The sequence below is a fragment of the Gopherus evgoodei genome, chromosome 13 (genome assembly GCF_007399415.2).
Source record: "Gopherus evgoodei ecotype Sinaloan lineage chromosome 13, rGopEvg1_v1.p, whole genome shotgun sequence".
Taxonomy (NCBI): domain Eukaryota; kingdom Metazoa; phylum Chordata; order Testudines; family Testudinidae; genus Gopherus; species Gopherus evgoodei.
The window spans coordinates 3,357,508-3,376,322 of record NC_044334.1 but is presented as its reverse complement, the minus strand read 5'-3'; the positions used below and the strand labels follow the sequence as shown (position 1 = coordinate 3,376,322).

The 18,815-nt window shown below is 60.9% G+C and overlaps 1 protein-coding gene across 1 annotated transcript in view; it reads right to left on the bottom strand.

Moving 5' to 3' along the window:
* The window catches only part of TRPV4 (transient receptor potential cation channel subfamily V member 4), a 41,019-nt gene extending 33,820 nt beyond the window's left edge, over positions 1-7,199 (bottom strand). The window contains exon 1 of the mRNA XM_030583337.1: positions 7,118-7,199. The gene's annotated coding sequence lies outside the window, so the exon portion shown is untranslated. The remainder of the gene's footprint in view (positions 1-7,117) is intronic.
* Positions 7,200-18,815: the final 11,616 nt, after the last annotated feature.

Here is an 18,815-nt window from a genome sequence, read left to right as displayed (position 1 = left end):
GCTGCAATCAGCGCGAGCACAGGAATTGAGTCCAGCTGCAGGGAGATTCCCGCAGATCAGACCCTGATTTTTACTGCTCAGCCCTGGTGTCACACTCCTCATCTATGGATGTCATTCCACCACCAGCACTCAACAGACGGACACTCGGGGCATATCTACACTACACAACACACCCGTGGCTGGTCCGTGTCAGCCGACTTGGGCTTGTGGGGCTCAGGCTACAGGGCTCTAAAATTCCAGTGTAGATGTTCGGACTTAGGCTGGAGCCTGGGTTCTGGGACCCCAGAGGGTGAGGGTCCCAGAGCCTGGGCTCCAGCCAGCCAGGATGTCTACACTGCAATTGGATACCCTCATGGGCTGGCCACCAGTGAACACACATCCTCAGGGCCTAGACGGATGAAGTGATTGGCCCAAGGTCATACAGTTAGTTAGAACCAGAGCCAAGAAGAGAAGCCAGTTCTCCAATATCCCAGTCCTTTGCTTTAACCATTAGGCCCTGTTTCCCCTTGTTATTTATTACTTTGTAGATCCCTTGTTGCGCTTCATTGGACAAGCCCAGTCCCAACTGTCACCATGCCCTCTGTGATTCGCAGCACACTGGTCAAATCCCAGCTGGGATAATTCCACTGCACCAACCAAAATTCCCCCTGCAGACTCATTGCATTCAGGATTCCCCAAGAGGACCTCAGCGACTGGAATACCTGTTGGAACAGCACTCGAAATGTGGGCCGGTGTCACTTCAGAAACACGCCCCTCCATGGGCTGGGAGTTTGTTTTTCGCTTACTCTGATCTGATCCCCAAAAGGAGAAAAACAACTGAACAGCCTCACTAGGTGGGAACTTGGCTTTTCCCATCCAAGCCCATTGTCACCATCGATTCCTAACTGGTTCTGTGCCTCTCTGTTTGCTGCCAGGAAAACTAGGCTCTGGAGAGGATGAGAATCCAGACTGACTCATGGTGTGGGGCAAACAAGCACAGCTGTGTTTAGGCTAGGCACAGTCACTGCGACTCAGGAGATCAGAGACAGGTGGGTCAGGCCCACAAGTCACGCCACAGGGGATGGGTGTTTAAACAAAGTTCCACCAGCCCTAATCTCACTACAGACATTTTAGGAAACACTAGCTTTGATTTAAGGGGCAACCATTTTTTTATTTGAATGTCAACATCCGCTCCCCCAGGGTCTGCACCCCAGTAATGCGGCTGATTCCTTGTTCCGTCCTATTCTCGGAATAGGACGGAACAAAGGCGGCGCTGACAGGTCTGCTTTCATGGCTGAAGCAGAGCGAAGTGCGGAAGGTGAGTCAATGCCCGGCACGATGGAAAATGCAGGCAGCTTGGTAAGATCCGGTGCTGTTATTAGAGACACGGGGAGGAAGTTTGCTTTGGAAACTGTGTGCTGATTATAACTGGCCCCATTGAGTGGGGAAGCCCCAACAATCCCAGAGGCGGGCGGGCAGCCCAATGAGATGATGGCCAGGGGATTAATTGGATTTCATTGAGCTTTTAGTTTATTTGTCTTTTTTCCAGATTTCCCCACCCTGCACGTCACCGTTTTCATAACCAAAGCCCAGTTTGCACAGTTTTGTCGGCTATGGGACCATTCCAGGCCTGAGCTCGGGTAAGCAACAGCCTGTGTTCTCTGGACTGGTGCAGCCATGCTGCCAGAACACTGCACAGAGCTGCACTCTGCTCCTTGGAGAGTGTGCAGCCTCCAGCCCGGGGTCACAGCCCTTTCCAGCTAAAGGCCACTATTCTGCTACCCTCCAGTAACGGGCTCCCACCAGAACACCTCAGCCAGAGACTTCCTCAGCTCTTGCAGCCTAAGCAAAGTCAGGCTTGGCCAATGCTTGGATGGGAGACCTCCCTGGAAAACCTGGAAGTGGTGTTAATGGTTCGGTAGGTGGCACATGTCCCTCTGAACCAATGTCCCTGTGCTACTGTCCTTCACATGAGACGTAAGTCCTGACCCTTGTGGCTGTTAAGAATCCCCTGGCCAAGAGTAGGGAGGGGCGTTAAGCACAGCATCCTGCCAAAAGTCCACTTTGGGTGATGACAGGCCACCCCCCTGAGCTCCCTCTGAAGTTTCAACTGTATCCTGGATTCCCCTTCGCTTCCTGGCCAAGCTATTGTGTAGTGTTGCTCCATAGGTGCTGCGCCCCATCCCAGATGCAGCTGCCTTTTCAGCAGAGATCCTGTATGTTAGAGCCTGTTTGTAGCGGGTTTTGGGCTCTTCTGGGATAAAAGGTGCTACAGAAATGTGAGATGTGGCCACCATCGATATTTCGCCTTTGAGAACGCTCTGCTAGGAGGGGCCAGTTTGTGTCCTGGCACATCCACGCCTGGTGCTTGAAGGGCTGGCCCAGGTCCTGATGCTGTATCAGCTCTACAAAATAGCATATTTCTAAGGCCTCTAATGCCATCACATCTGGGTACCACTTTCTGCAGCCATTCAAACCTCCCCTACACCGCACCATCGCAGAACACCACTGTCACACATAGCTCCACGGGCCACAACAGGCATTGAGTGTAGGCGGTGTCCAACCCACACCGAAGGGCTTGGGCTCCCATCTTTCCCCCACAGGTCTCCTGTATTCACCATCAGTCGTTCTCCATCTCCTCAGAGTTCCCCATTTTCCTAGCTATGCCTTCCTGGTCTCCTTTCCTCTCCTTTGGTTATAGCTCAAGCTCCTTCCCAGCTGCTCTGTGACGCAAGTTGATGGTCTTCGGCCAGTTCCTGGTGAGACACTTGTCCACATCCCTCAAGCCACCAGCACAACTTGTGTTAAAGCTGGTAAAATATCTTTGGGATTGCCATGGTGTCAATATGCCCAGGTATTACACTGTAAAAAGGTTGCCGCTGCTGTTAGGAGACCAAATAGCAGAAATAGTTCTATTCCATCAGCCTTCGGCTAGGAGACCCGACCTCTCCCTTGGATGCGGGCCTCTGCCTTCGGCTAGGAGACCCGACCTCTCCTCAGTATGGGGACCTCTACCTTTGGCTAGGAGATCACGGCCTCGCCTCAGGATGGGGGCCTCTGCCTTCGGCTAGGAGACCCGACCTCTCCTCAGTATGGGGGCCTCTACCTTTGGCTAGGAGACCCGACCTCTCCCCTGGATGGAGGCCTCTGCTTTCAGCTAGGAGACCCGACCTCTGCTCTTCTCCTTCTAACCCTAACCTTCTGTTCCAGCCCACAGCCCCCTCCTGTACCCTGAAACCCCTCATTTCTGGCCCCACCCTGAAGCCTGCACCTCCAGACAGATCCCTCACCCCCTCCCACACCCCAACCCCCTTCCCCAGCCCAGAGCCCCCTCCCACACCCTGAACCCCTCTGCCCCACCCCCAGCCTAAAGACCTCTCCTGCACCCCAAACCCCTCATCCCCAGCACCATTCCAGAGCCTACACCCCCAGTTAGAGCCCTCACTACCTCCCGCACCCCAACCGCCTGCCCCAGGCCAGCGAAAGTGAGTGAGGGTGGGGGAGAGCGAGCCACCAAGGAAGGGGAAATGTAGTGAGCAGGGAGCAGGGTAGGGGCTAGGGTATTCGGTTTTGTGAGATTAGGAAGTTGGCAACCCTAGTCTTTGGCTAGGAGACGGCAACCTCTCCCCTTGGACAGGGCCTCCCCGCAGTGATGCATGGCCCTGCCACCTCTAAAGGAGAATGCCACAATAGTCTTGCACATGGACACTTGGGAACCGCAGCTGCCCACTCCCTGGGCTGGGCACCTGTAACATCTCTGCCCTGCAGTCTGCTCTGATTCCAGTCCCTTCGGGCAGCGGGGACGTTCTGACCTATATAGCTCGGGGTATGGACACACCTGAAATCCCCTCTCTGCCTGAGACGTCAGGACAGCTGGGAGTCCCGGGGTCAGCGAGGGGCTCTCAGATCTGCAGCTCAGTCCTCAGAGCTTGTTGACCTTTAGGTCACATTCAGAGGCCTGTTTATTTGCACAGGCCTTTGGCAGAGGGGATACTGGGTGGGGTCAGAGGCTCTGTTTCCCTTAGGGGCTGGGGCTGCAATTTGCATGGAGCCAGGTGGTAACAGGGTTCCATTCTTGACTTTAAATTTCCAAAGAGACTGACTGACCCAGGCATGCTCCAAATCCAAACAGGCCAGCAGATATCCAGCCATCTCCATGCCACCTGCAGGTTTGCCCCTGAGATCAAGCCTGAAAGGTGGTGAGTGACCCACCTTGGGGGAGTTGCAAGCCACACACCAGGCAGGCTCCAATTTTGGATCCAGAGTTACTATTTGTGGTCCCCAGGCTCGACGGACACCACCCGCTGCGTGAGAAGCACCAGAGCTGAATGAGACCGACCTGCCATTGATGACACATGACATAGCAGGAAGGGAGGGCCGTGCACGCTAATCACCTCATTTCCCCAGGCACACACAGATTAGTACAGTCCCAAAGTTACATTTGTGGAAAAAAAGCAACGCCTGCAGTCTGCCTTGTGAACTAGCAGCATCTGGGTCGCTCCTGTCCTTGGCATTCAAACCGCTGCTTCTCTGATGAGCCATCAGACGTGTTTCCTCTTAGGAGGGAGCCACTTGACACAAAAGATTTAAACTTCCAGTTTCTATGTATCCCCTCAAGAGAAGCGGGGCAATCTCACCACAGACTGAGAGCCGACGCCAGGGGAGAGTCACTAATAATTATCAGTGCCAATCACAAGAAATCACCAACAATTTCCGACTCTGGGGCTGACCTGGTGTACCAGGCAGGGGTTGTGTTGCTGTGTCTTGTACAGCACAAGATACACTCTCAGCCGGGGCGCGGATGGGGGGCTGCTGACGTGTTACTGTGGCTCTTTGGGAACGTACATTGGTAAATTCTGGCTCCTGCTCAGGCTCAGGCTGGCCGCCCCGGTCTAGTACTGAGCTCCCCTCTCTTCAGGGCCTGGCTAAGCGACTCTTTCTGCTCAGTGATGGGGGAAGCCACAGCCTGCCCTACACCTGTCCCATGAGGACACAATGCCCTTCAGTCTCCAGGGCAGCTGGTCTGGCAGAGGGAGACCCTGTCAATAACATAGGACAGCCTGCCTTGGACTGGGCTAGTGTCTCCAACAAGGCCCAGGGTGGACAAGCAAGTGGGATCCCTTCAGATTTATGGGCATCGCCTACAAATGCCAAGAATTGGTTCAACAACCAATTCCTGTAGAGAACTAAGAAAACTGCTGCTCAAATTGCTCCCAAACGAGCACGCTCCCTAATCTACCCTGGAGATTCACCCCCACAGCCATAGGACATGGGCCGAAGTGACACAAACACTCTGGAAAACAGCTCGACTGACTTTGTTATCATACGAACAATCTGGTGAGTCTGAATGGTTGCTGAGATATTAAAGTGACAAGCAGGGTAGACTGACAGATAGTAGACAGACAGACAGACAGACTCACTCCCATTAGAGTGTAGAAGGACCCACTCATATCAGAGTGCTGGGTGTATCCGAAACACCCAGATGAGTCAGACAGATAGATTAGACATAGACCCTTCTAGGTTTGCAATAAGGCCTCGGAGAGAGACTGCTGGAACAGGCTGGTGAATTTCCGGATTCTCAGCCATAAGGAGAGGGAAAGCAATGGTAGGTGAAATGGAGGCAGGCGGGTTAAGAGGAGCTCCCCTCCGTCACCAGCCAGAGAGCTGCGGATTCAGCCTGATGAGCATTTGTGGGTTTCAATGCGCCTGCAGCCATTCCTCACCACATCCCAAATCCTGTCACAACATGCCTGACTGCCCCCGAAAGCGATTCCCCTCCCTTAATCCAACTTCTGGCCCGGTGGCACTGGCCACTGCAGTGTCTGCAGTCAGCTCTTCTGTTCCCTGCCACCACAGATGCCAGATAAAAAGCTTTTCCGACAGTGCTGGGCCCCAGTGACACAGAAGAGCATTCAAGAGGGGTGCTGGAGCCCACTAACCCTGACATTGCCTTTAGCACACAGAGCATTTGCTCCCATCAGCCCAAAGACTGAATTGCAGGGAAACTCCCTGCACTAGGCTATTTCACCGACAATCTGCAACAGAGATTTCAGATATTAAACTGATAAGAACGGATATAACTTAGCCAGGCAGAAACCATTGCACTGGACCCTGCGCCCTGTCCAGGAGAGGGGGGGATCCCCCAGGTGTGTGCTGGGGAGCCAAACCCCAGGAGAGAGCAGGGGTCCCCCAGGTGTGGTAGGGAGCCGAGCCCAGGAGAGAAGGGGGGTCCCCCAGGTGTGGCAGGGAGCTGAGCCCCAGGGAAGGGGGGGATCCCCCAGGTGGGGTAGGGAGCTGAGCCACGGGGGGGATCCCCCAGGTGTGTGCTGGGGAGCTGAGCCCCAGGGGAGGAGGGGATCCCCCCGGTGTGTGCTAGGGAGCCAAGCCCCAGAGGAGGGGAGGATCCTCCAGGTGTGTGCTGGAGAGCCGAGCCCGGGGGGGGGATCCCCCAGGTGTGCTAGGGAGCCGTGCCCCATGGGAGGGGGGGTCCCCCAGGTGTGTGCTGGGGAGCCGGGCCCTAGGGGAGGGGGGTCCCCCAGGTGTGGTATGGAGCTGAGCCCCAGGAGAGGGGGGGTCCCTCAGGTGTGGTAGGGAGCCGAGCCCCAGGGGAGGGGGGGTCACCCAGGTGTGTGTTGGGGAGCCAGGCCCCAGGGGAGGGGGATTCCCCAGGTGTGGTAGGGAGCCGATCCCCAGGGGAGGGGGGGGTCACCCAGGTGTGTGCTGGGGAGCCGGGCCCCAGAGGAGGGGGGTCCCCCAGGTGTGGTACGGAGCTGAGCCCCAGGAGAGGGGGGGTCACCCAGGTGTGTGCTGGGGAGCCGGGTCCCAGAGGAGGGGTTCCCCCAGGTGTGGTAGGGAGCCGAGCCCCAGGGGAGGGGGGGGTCACCCAGGTGTGTGCTGGGGAGCCAGGCCCCAGGGGAGGGGGATCCCCCAGCTCTGGTAGGGAGCCGATCCCCAGGGGAGGGGGTGTCACCCAGGTGTGTGCTGGGGAGCCGGGTCCCAGAAGAGGGGGGTCCCCCAATGTGGTAGGGAGCCGAGCCCCAGGAGCTCGGGGCAGCCCGGCGCGGCCTGGGCTCTGCAGACGGTTCGGTTCTGTCTCCCGCACCCCGCCCCACGCCGCGGGCAGACGGGACCCCGGTACCTTCCGTTCGCTTCCCCGGCAGAGGCGCAGCTGAAGCCGAAGGGGCCCGGCCCGTCTCCCCACGGATCGCTGGGGTCTCTCGGGCGCGCTGCGCTGGCTGGGAATGACCCGAGTCCAGCGGCCCCACCCCGCCCGGAGCCCGGGCCGCCCCCAGGCCAGCGCCAGCCCCCCCGGCGTCTCCAGCCGGAGCGGCTCAGGTTCCCTCCGAGCGCCCCGCCTCCTGCCCGGCCCTGCGCCCCGACCCTGCCCTGCCCGGACCCTGCGCCCGGGGACCCGCTCCCTGCGCCCCGACCCTGCCCTGCCCGGACCCTGCGCCGGGGGACCCGCTCCCTGCGCCCCGACCCTGCCCGGACCCTGCGCCGGGGGACCCGCTCCCTGCACCCCGACCCTGCCCTGCCCGGACCCTGCGCCGGGGGACCCGCTCCCTGCGCCCCGACCCTGCCCTGCCCGGACCCTGCGCCGGGGGACCCGCTCCCTGCGCCCCGACCCTGCCCTGCCCGGACCCTGCGCCGGGGGACCCGCTCCCTGCGCCCCGACCCTGCCCGGACCCTGCGCCCGGGGACCCGCTCCCTGCGCCCCGACCCTGCCCGGACCCTGCGCCGGGGGACCCGCTCCCTGCGCCCCGACCCTGCCCGGACCCTGCGCCGGGGGACCCGCTCCCTGCGCCCCGACCCGGCCCTGCCCGGACCCTGCGCCCGGGGACCCGCTCCCTGCACCCCGACCCTGCCCGGCCCTGCGCCCCGACCCTGCCCTGCCCGGACCCTGCGCCGGGGGACCCGCTCCCTGCGCCCCGACCCTGCCCGGACCCTGCGCCGGGGGACCCGCTCCCTGCGCCCCGACCCTGCCCGGACCCTGCGCCGGGGGACCCGCTCCCTGCGCCCCGACCCTGCCCGGCCCTGCGCCCCGACCCTGCCCTGCCCGGACCCTGCGCCGGGGAACCGCTCCCTGCGCCCCGACCCTGCCCGGACCCTGCGCCGGGGGACCCGCTCCCTACGCCCCGAACCTGACCGGACCCTGCGCCGGGGGACCCGCTCCCTGCGCCCCGACCCTGCCCTGCCCGGACCCTGCGCCGGAGGACCCGCTCCCTACGCCCCGAACCTGCCCGGACCCTGCGCCGGGGGACCCGCTCCCTGCGCCCCGACCCTGCCCTGCCCGGACCCTGCGCCGGGGGACCCGCTCCCTGCGCCCCGACCCTGCCCGGACCCTGCGCCGGGGGACCCGCTCCCTGCACCCCGACCCTGCCCTGCCCGGACCCTGCGCCGGGGGACCCGCTCCCTGCGCCCCGACCCTGCCCTGCCCGGACCCTGCGCCGGGGGACCCGCTCCCTGCGCCCCGACCCTGCCCTGCCCGGACCCTGCGCCGGGGGACCCGCTCCCTGCGCCCCGACCCTGCCCGGACCCTGCGCCCGGGGACCCGCTCCCTGCGCCCCGACCCTGCCCGGACCCTGCGCCGGGGGACCCGCTCCCTGCGCCCCGACCCTGCCCGGACCCTGCGCCGGGGGACCCGCTCCCTGCGCCCCGACCCTGCCCTGCCCGGACCCTGCGCCCGGGGACCCGCTCCCTGCACCCCGACCCTGCCCGGCCCTGCGCCCCGACCCTGCCCTGCCCGGACCCTGCGCCGGGGGACCCGCTCCCTGCGCCCCGACCCTGCCCGGACCCTGCGCCGGGGGACCCGCTCCCTGCGCCCCGACCCTGCCCGGACCCTGCGCCGGGGGACCCGCTCCCTGCGCCCCGACCCTGCCCGGCCCTGCGCCCCGACCCTGCCCTGCCCGGACCCTGCGCCGGGGAAACCGCTCCCTGCGCCCCGACCCTGCCCGGACCCTGCGCCGGGGGACCCGCTCCCTACGCCCCGAACCTGACCGGACCCTGCGCCGGGGGACCCGCTCCCTGCGCCCCGACCCTGCCCTGCCCGGACCCTGCGCCGGAGGACCCGCTCCCTACGCCCCGAACCTGCCCGGACCCTGCGCCGGGGGACCCGCTCCCTGCGCCCCGACCCTGCCCTGCCCGGACCCTGCGCCGGGGGACCCGCTCCCTGCACCCCGACCCTTCCCTGCCCGGACCCTGCGCCAGGGGACCCGCTCCCTGCACCCCGACCCTGCCCTGCCCGGACCCTGCGCCGGGGGACCCGCTCCCTGCGCCCCGACCCTTCCCGGACCCTGCGCCGGGGGACCCGCTCCCTGCGCCCCGACCCTGCCCTGCCCGGACCCTGCGCCGGGGGACCCGCTCCCTGCGCCCCGACCCTGCCCGGACCCTGCGCCGGGGGACCCGCTCCCTGTGCCCCGACCCTGCCCGGACCCTGCGCCGGGGGACCCGCTTCCTGCGCCCCGACCCTGCCCTGCCCGGACCCTGCGCCGGGGGACCCGCTCCCTGCACCCCGACCCTGCCCGGACCCTGCGCCGGGGGACCCGCTCCCTGCGCCCCGACCCTGCCCGGACCCTGCGCCGGGGGACCCGCTCCCTGCGCCCCGACCCTGCCCGGACCCTGCGCCGGGGGACCCGCTCCCTGCGCCCCGACCCTGCCCTGCCCGGACCCTGCGCCGGGGGACCCGCTCCCTGCGCCCCGACCCTGCCCGGACCCTGCGCCGGGGGACCCGCTCCCTGCGCCCCGACCCTGCCCTGCCCGGACCCTGCGCCCGGGGACCCGCTCCCTGCACCCCGACCCTGCCCGGCCCTGCGCCCCGACCCTGCCCTGCCCGGACCCTGCGCCGGGGGACCCGCTCCCTGCGCCCCGACCCTGCCCGGACCCTGCGCCGGGGGACCCGCTCCCTGCGCCCCGACCCTGCCCGGCCCTGCGCCCCGACCCTGCCCTGCCCGGACCCTGCGCCGGGGAACCGCTCCCTGCGCCCCGACCCTGCCCGGACCCTGCGCCGGGGGACCCGCTCCCTACGCCCCGAACCTGACCGGACCCTGCGCCGGGGGACCCGCTCCCTGCGCCCCGACCCTGCCCTGCCCGGACCCTGCGCCGGAGGACCCGCTCCCTACGCCCCGAACCTGCCCGGACCCTGCGCCGGGGGACCCGCTCCCTGCGCCCCGACCCTGCCCTGCCCGGACCCTGCGCCGGGGGACCCGCTCCCTGCACCCCGACCCTTCCCTGCCCGGACCCTGCGCCAGGGGACCCGCTCCCTGCACCCCGACCCTGCCCTGCCCGGACCCTGCGCCGGGGGACCCGCTCCCTGCGCCCCGACCCTTCCCGGACCCTGCGCCGGGGGACCCGCTCCCTGCACCCCGACCCTTCCCTGCCCGGACCCTGCGCCAGGGGACCCGCTCCCTGCACCCCGACCCTGCCCTGCCCGGACCCTGCGCCGGGGGACCCGCTCCCTGCACCCCGACCCTTCCCTGCCCGGACCCTGCGCCAGGGGACCCGCTCCCTGCGCCCCGACCCTGCCCTGCCCGGACCCTGCGCCGGGGTACCCGCTCCCTGTGCCCCGACCCTGCCCGGACCCTGCGCCGGGGGACCCGCTCCCTGTGCCCCGACCCTGCCCGGACCCTGCGCCGGGGGACCCGCTTCCTGCGCCCCGACCCTGCCCTGCCCAGACCCTGCGCCGGGGGACCCGCTCCCTGCGCCCCGACCCTGCCCTGCCCGGACCCTGCGCCGGGGGACCCGCTCCCTGCGCCCCGACCCTGCCCGGACCCTGCGCCGGGGGACCCGCTCCCTGCGCCCCGACCCTGCCCGGACCCTGCGCCGGGGGACCCGCTCCCTGCACCCCGACCCTGCCCTGCCTGGACCCTGCGCCGGGGGACCCGCTCCCTGCGCCCCGATCCTGCCCGGACCCTGCGCCGGGGGACCCGCTCCCTGTGCCCCGACCCTGCCCTGCCCGGACTCTGCGCCGGGGGACCCGCTCCCTACGCCCCGACCCTGCCCGGACCCTGCGCCGGGGGACCCGCTCCCTGCACCCCGACCCTGCCCTGCCCGGACCCTGCGCCGGGGGACCCGCTCCCTGCGCCCCTACCCTGCCCGGACCCTGCGCCGGGAGACCCGCTCCCTACGCCCCAACCCTGCCCTGCCCCGCAGGACCCACTCCCTGTGCCTCTGCCCTGCCCAGCACCGGGAGACTTGCGGCCTGTGCCCCGACTCTGCCCCGGGGGACCCGCTCCCTGCGCCCCAACCCTGCCCTGCCCGGACCCTGCGCCAGGGACCTGCTCCCTGCGCCCTCACCCTGCCCGGACCCTGCTCCGGGGGACCCGCTCCCTGTGCCCCGACCCTGCCCGGACCCTGCGCCAGGGGACCCGCTCCCTGCGCCCCGACTCTGTCCTGCCTGGACCCTCTCCCTGCGCCGGGGGACCCGATCCCTGCGCCCCGACCTTGCCCGGACCCTGCGCCAGGGGACCCGCTCCCTGCGCCCCGACCCTGTCCTGCCTGGACCCTCTCCCTGCGCCCCGACCCTGCCCCGGGAGTCCCGCTCCCTGTGCCCCGACTCTGCCCTGCCCGGCACCGGGAGACCTGCTCCCTGTGCCCCGACACTGCCCGGCCCTGCGCACCGCGATCCTGAGCCTGGGGACCTGCTCCCTGCGCCCCAACCCTTCCCTGCCCCGGGGGACCCACTCCCTGTCAGGGGCGGCTCTGGGTATTTTGCCACCCCTTCGGCGGCTTGCCTGCGGGAGGTCCCCAGTCCTGTGGATTCGGCGGCAGCCTGCGGGAGATCCGCCGAAGCTGCGGGACCAGCGGATCCTCCGCAGGCAGCCCGCCGAAGGGCCCTGGCAGCGACCGGCAGAGCGCCCCCCCCAGCTTGCCGCCCGAAGCACTGCTTGGTGTGCTGCTGCCTGGAGCCGCCCCGTGCCCCTGCCCTGCCCAGCACCAGAGGACCTGCTCCCTGTGCCCTCACCCTGCCTTGTGCCCCAACTCTGCCCTTCCTGGACCCTCTCCCAGGGGACTTGCTCCCTGCACCCGGACCCTGCCCTGCCTGGCACCTGGGGACCTGCTCCCTCTGCCCCTGCCCTGCCCTGCCCAGCACCGGGAGACCAGCTCCCTGCACCCTGACCCTGCCCTGCCTAGCACCTGGGGACCTGCTCCCTGCACCCTGACCCTGCTCTGTGCCCCAACTCTGCGCTGCCCGCCCTGCCCTGGGGGACCCACTCCCTGTGCCCCGACCCTGCCCTGCCCAGCACCTGGGGACCTGCTCCCTGCACCCTGACCCTGCCCGGCACCGGGAGACCCGCTCCCTACACCCTGACCCTGCCCAGCACCTGGGGACCTGCTCCCTGCACCCTGACCCTGCTCTGTGCCCCGACTCTGTGCTGCCCGGACCCTGCCCCGGGGCACCCACTCCCTGTGCCCCGACCCTGCCCTGCCCGGCACCTGGGGACCCACTCTCTGCGCCCTGCCTCTGCCCTTGCCCCAGGGGACATGCTCCCTATGCCCAGACCCTGCACCCCGACCCTCCCCTGCCTGGCACCGGGGCACTCACTCCCTGAGTCCCGACCCTGCCCTGTCCGGCATCTGGGGACTCACTCCCTGCACCCAAACCTTGCCCCAGGGAACCCACTCCCTGCATCCCGAGCACTTTGGCGGCGGGGGGGTCCTTCTGCCCTGGGACCCGCCGCTGAAGTGCCAGGTCTTCGGTGGCAATTCGACCCCAGGCCCCCTGAATCCTCTGGGCAGCCCTGCTTGTTTCTTTGTCTGTAAATGCATATAATGTCTGCTTAGGAGACTTTCATTTAAGCAGGTTAAGAACACTGGGATCACTGAATGGACAGGGTGCTGGAGGTGCGCAAAGTACTATTTTCATCTATTATAAGCAGAGCAGGTGACATTATACTCAAGTTTACCTGACATCTTCCATTATAAGACCCTGTTTTCAGTTGCTTATAACTTTGCCAAACTTTAACCATTTGGGATGAAATTTTCCATGCCACGTGTTTGCCTCCAGCTGAACTTTTTTGGAAAGTTTCAGCTAAAATGGTTCAGCTATTTTATAGAATGAGGTTAAGGGAAAATACATTATTTTGCCTATGTCAAAAAAATCCATACAGCTGTTCTGTTGGGAAGTTCTAGCACCTCTGTGCTTTAGAGAAAGTGCTTGAAATGTGGCAGTGGGATTGCCCAGTGTCAGAGAAAAGCCTTTTGCTATTGCCATGAAAATCTGCCAAATTTAGCAGTTAGCAGCCTTTGAAAAATCTCAGTTTGTACATGCTCAGTAGGGACTTGTAAGAGTTTGGCAGCTAAATTCTCCAGAGCCCATCTGCACTGAGCATGCTCCAGCCCCTTGCAGTGTGGCCATGTGTGACCAGACTGAACGTGCACCATCACCACAGAGTGACTGAGCATGCTCCAGCCCAGGGGTGCAGGGGCTGAGCAGGACTTTCCCTGCCATTGTGTCTCCTGGCAGCTGGAGGACTGCTGTGGCACCAGGCCCTGGAACTGAGAGCAGGGAGCCTGGCCCTCCAATGCTGCTCTCAGTGCTCCCCTTGCAAGAGCCTGGCAGAGGGGAGATAGGAGCTTGGAAGCAGGGCCGTCCTTAGGCATAGGCAGAATAGGCAGCTGCGTAGGGCCTCACTCTGCCTGGGGGCACCACGCTGCAGGCAGCCCAGACAGTGTAGAAGCAGGGCTGCTGGGTCCTAGAGAGAGCCCAATGCAGCACAGTCTGAGGAATGGGATTGGCTGCTGGGGTCTCTGGGAAGGGAGGGGGTGGGGGTTGGGGAAGGAGCTCACCTGTGAGTGTGACTCTTTCCCCCCCGGCTGAGGTCAGGTGAGGCAGGCTCTGTGGCTCTGGAACCAGTATCCTTTGTTGTCTCCCATAACATCCATTCTTCTCCCCCCTGCCCCACGGAGCACCCCCTCCTTTCTCCCTCCTCCCCAGGAGCACCCATCTCTCTCTCCTCCCTCCCCTCCGTCAGGGCTGGGTTGGGTGAGGTACTGGGGGTAGGTGGGGAGAGGGGAGGCTGGCTGCTTGCTGAGGAATGAAAGTGAAAGAAACTCACTCCCTGGGCAGGCAGCCAGAATTGGAATGTCACACAGGGTTTGGATGGGGTTAGCCAGATGTGTGACAAATCGGGATTGGGGTAGGGTGAGCAGATATCCCTATTTTATAGGGACAGTCCCAATTTTGGGGTCTTTTTCTTATATAGGCTCCTTTTACCCCCCACCCCCACCCCCATCCCTGTCCTGATTTTACACACTTTCTGTCTGGTCACTCTAGGTGGGGGTAATTGGTGCCTATATAAGATAAAGCCCCAAATATCGGGACTGGCCCTATAAAATCAGGACATCTGGATCTGGCCATCCTAGCTGGGGAGCGCCTCTCCCCCAGGCTGGCAGCTGCCAGCAATCCATCTCATCCAGGGAGAGCTGCACAGGGCAGGATGAGCTGCTGTGGCTCCATGGGTGCCCTGTCCCTGAGATCAGATGCTGTGCTAACTTCACCATGGTCCATAAGGCTGGTGGTGGTGCCCACTGGCGTATGATTGGACCTGAGGGTTTGCTGCTGCTGTTGCCACTCTGCACCCCAAGATGTGGATTTTGGGGTCCTGCAGTTTTCCACCTATCTCCTCCTCTACTGCAGCTGTTGGACCAGCAGGCTGGGGGGTGAGCCAAGCATGAAAGCAGTACTGTGTTGCCATTTAGATTGTCATTTAACAACTTTGTTTGCCAAAAATTCTTGCTAACAATCCTGAATCCAATTTCAATATTATTTAAAAAAAAAATCAATATCTTAGCCAAAAACAGAAAATTAAGTTGTTGACAATTATTAGTGACAGGTTTGGTTTGAGGCAGGGAGTGGGCCAGTTTTCATCAGAGAAACAAAAAATGTCGACTGACTTTCCTATAGCCTGTTACTCCTGATAAGAGCCCTCCAACAACTGTAATATGCTCATCTCCTTACTAGTGTATAAAGCAGGGGTCGGCAACCTACGGCACACGTGTCAAAGGTGGCAGGTGAGCTGATTTTTGATGGTATGCAGCAGCAGGCTGAGCGGCTCAGCCCATCACTGCTCTGGGGTTCCGGCTGCTGCCCTATTGCCAGCTGGGATACCAGCCATCGGCCCCACTCAGCACCTGCTGCTGGCCTGGGGACCCCCAAGGAACCCCAGGCTGGCAGTGGGCTGTGCAGGCCAGCTGAACCACTCAACCTGCTGTCAGCCTGGGGTTCCATTCACTCAGCCGGCAGCGGGCTGAGTGGGCTGGTGGCAGGCTGAGCAGGGCCGGTGGAGGGTTGAGTGGCTCAGTCTGCTGCCAGTCTGGGGTGCCAGCAGCACTCAGCCTACTGCTACTCCAGGGTTCCGGCTGCCGGCCCCTTGCCAGTCAGGAGCTCAGCCGCCAGCCCCACTCTGCCTCCTGCCAGCCTGGGTGAGCAGAATCCCAGGCTGGTAGCGGGCTGAGGGGGGATTGGCGGCCGGGATCCTGGCTGGCAGCAGTTGGTGGTCAGAACCCCAGACCAGCAGCGGGCTGAGCAGGGCCTGGGATCCTTGTCTAGGGTTCCAGCCACCAGCCCGCTGCCGGTTTGGGGTTTCATTTACTCAGCTGGCAGTGGCCTGAGCAGGACCGGTGGCCAAGACCTCAGATAATAACAATAGTTTATTTATATAATATAGACATAGAGAGAAACCTTCTACAAACATTAAAATGTATCACTGGCACGAGAAACCTTAAATTACAGTGAACTTGGCACACCACTTCTGAAAGGTTGCCGACCCGACCCCTGGTATAGAGTGACCATATGTTGTACTAAGATTCTCCTGCTTTTTTTTTCCCCTGTGAGTCAGTATAATTTTTGCCAGCCCAGAAGTTGGGCAGCCAATGTTTTACGTTTTCACAATGTTTTCTCCAACTTTCATAAAGTAAATACATAGTTAATATGAGTTTAAAAGGCCAGGGACACTTCTTTGTGAAGAATCTGTACAGCAGATAATTCCCATAGATGATCCAGAAAAGAAATTTGAGGTTGAATTTTTTAATGTTGTGATGGATAAAGCAGTATCTGCTGTTGACGAAAGGTTTAATACCTTGCAAGTACACCATGAACAGTTTGGATTTTTGTATGACATAACTAAATTCAACGAAATAGGAAAACAAGAGCAACTAATGACAAAGTGCAAGAACCTAGAGAGCCTCCTGAAGCACGGTGATAGTTTTGATTTAAATGGACTTGAACTGTACGAAGAATTGAGTACACTGTCATCAATGTTGCCACATGCAAAATCGGTGATGGACATTGTACAGTTTATTCATACCCGCAAACTTGTTGACATATATCCTAATGTGTACATTGCCACTCATATTCTGCTGACAATTCCTTTAACAGTAGCATCAGGAGAACGGAGTTTCTCAAAACTAAAGCTTATTAAAAACTATCTCCACTCTACAATGAGTCAGGAACGCTTAACTGGTCTTGCTATTCTTGCAATCGAACAAGACACGACTTTGTCTTTGTCATACGATGACATTGTTACTGATTTTGCAGCCAAAAAAGCCAGAAAGATTGCTTTTAATTAACAACAAATCTTTGTTTCAATACCTCTTCATATAAATTTCCAATAAAATTTTGATAAATTAAAAAAAAATTTGCATCATTCTGTCATCAGAATTTTTTCTATAGTGCTGCTTCTTTAGTGCTAGTCCATCAGCATTATAGTGTGCTTAATTAAGTTAAACTGGTTTTAATAACGTGAATGTGGCAAGTTTTCCAATACTGTAAGCTTATGTTTGTGTTGCTAAGAGCAGATCAGGCACAGGGGCACCAGTTTAATAATCTCGCCTAGGGCACCATAAATCCTAAGGCCGGCCCTGCTTGGAAGGGAGGGAAGTTAGGAGCAGGAGGAGGCAGGAGCAGAGAGAGTCGGAACAATTAGGGGGAAAGGGCAGGAGTCAGGGGTGGGAGAGGATAGGCACAGGGTTCAGGGGAATATGGGAGCAGGAGCAGAGGGGAAAACGGGCAGGACTCAGGTGAGGTGAATGGGCAGGGAATGGAGGAGGGATGGCAGCAGGGGGGAATATGAGCAGAAGGAGACAAGGGGAGCCTGGGGTGGGGGGACAAGGCAGGAGGGTCTATAACCACTAGAGAACTCTTCCCCACCCCAACCTGCAACTGCCCCCAGCATTCCTGAATCTCATCATGGCTTTGCTGTCTGCCAGAGCTGTGAAAGCGCCCCCAGAGTGTGTGCCTCCATCGCCCTCTAGTGACACCTCCACAGCAGCTCATTAAGCAAGCGCTGCCTTGGATGCTGCAAGAGGCAGGCATGCTATGCAAAGAATAGCGTGTGCTCGTGTAAGTAAAGATGGCATCACAGTGCATATGCACAAAGGAGTCAAATGAAGCCCTTAACTCTGGTGTAACTGTGTCCTACACAGCACATGAACGTGCACGGTGCTTTCCAGACAAACGCAAGCCAACGTCCCCAGCCCGCTGTCACTCACCGCTCTGAAGAGGGGATGCCGGTGGCTTTGATGGTTATTATAACTGCGGCAAAGTGGAAGCGTATGAAAGCTTAGTGCCCACACGGAGAAGAGCAGAGGCTGCCATAGCCAAGGCTGGAGCCACTGAGCCCGTGACATTAAATCCACAGACAATGTATTTGCGATAAGGGAGAATCATTTTGTCTGACTGAGACTGGTGCATAAAAACAAGGGTGAAAGCTGAAGACAGAACCATTCTTGAATACCTGCACTGGGAATGCCTTTGCTATAAATGTACTGGGCCAAAGTCTGGTCCTGTTTATACCAGCTTAAATCTGTTTAAATCAGACTGGATTTACCCTGTAGTGACAGCAGAATGTGATACATCACATGCAATAGCCAGCTGCAGAGCAGACTGTTGCTAACCATGCAGTGGTTTACATGTCGTACTGTTTGGGAGTTTGGATTGGCTGATGGGATTTTTTAAATTCTGGTCAGTGAACAATGAGCTGCACAAGCCAGAACGTAAAGTGAGCAAGCACAGGAACACGTGCTTATTTTTACATTATTTTAACATAATAAAACAGCTGGGAACAAGGAGGACTCTGTGCAGAGGGATCAGCCAGATGCCCATGGACCACCTGCAAGTGCTGTGATGCTCTCAGCGGTCCACTGGCCAGTTTAAGAACTGCTCTGTAAACTGTGGCTGTTCTGAATGTTCTTGGAATGGTATTTGTCACTGACAATGGGCCTGATTCTGCTTCAGCTGAAGTCAGTGTAACACTCCCACTGGGGAACAGGATAGGGCCCAATCCTTAGTGTGTCTGTAACCACTATGCACTACACTCTCCCATTCCATCCCTTGCTTTCAAATAATCTGGCCTCCCACCAAACGCCATTGAGAATCATTCTGAACACACACGCCTGATTTGTGTCAGTCACCCGTGCTTGTCACCTTCAGAGAGTGCCAGCAAAACACTGTTTGCTCTGGAAGCCAGTGTATAGCTAAAGCAGGATTCCTAACACAATCACGCATTAGCACTTGCCTTTAGAGGGACACAGTACTGCTGCCTCCTATAAGTGCCCCTTCCCCATAGTTTCTGTTCAGTGAAGTCCCTATGACTCCTGATGTCAGGAGCAAGCAGGTTTGGTAGGGAGCTCACCAAGGTTCATCAGCATATTCACACTCTCAAGGACCAAGAATCTATAGAATTATTTATAAAATCAGCCACTTTGAAAGGTGAGCTCATCCCAAACACAGGACCTGATACCCGCCAGGCTATTGGCCTGATTCCGTCTTGCAGGTTCTCTCTTTAGCTTGCAAGTTCTTGTCTGCTTTTTGGCTGGACAGCATCAAACTTACGTACAGG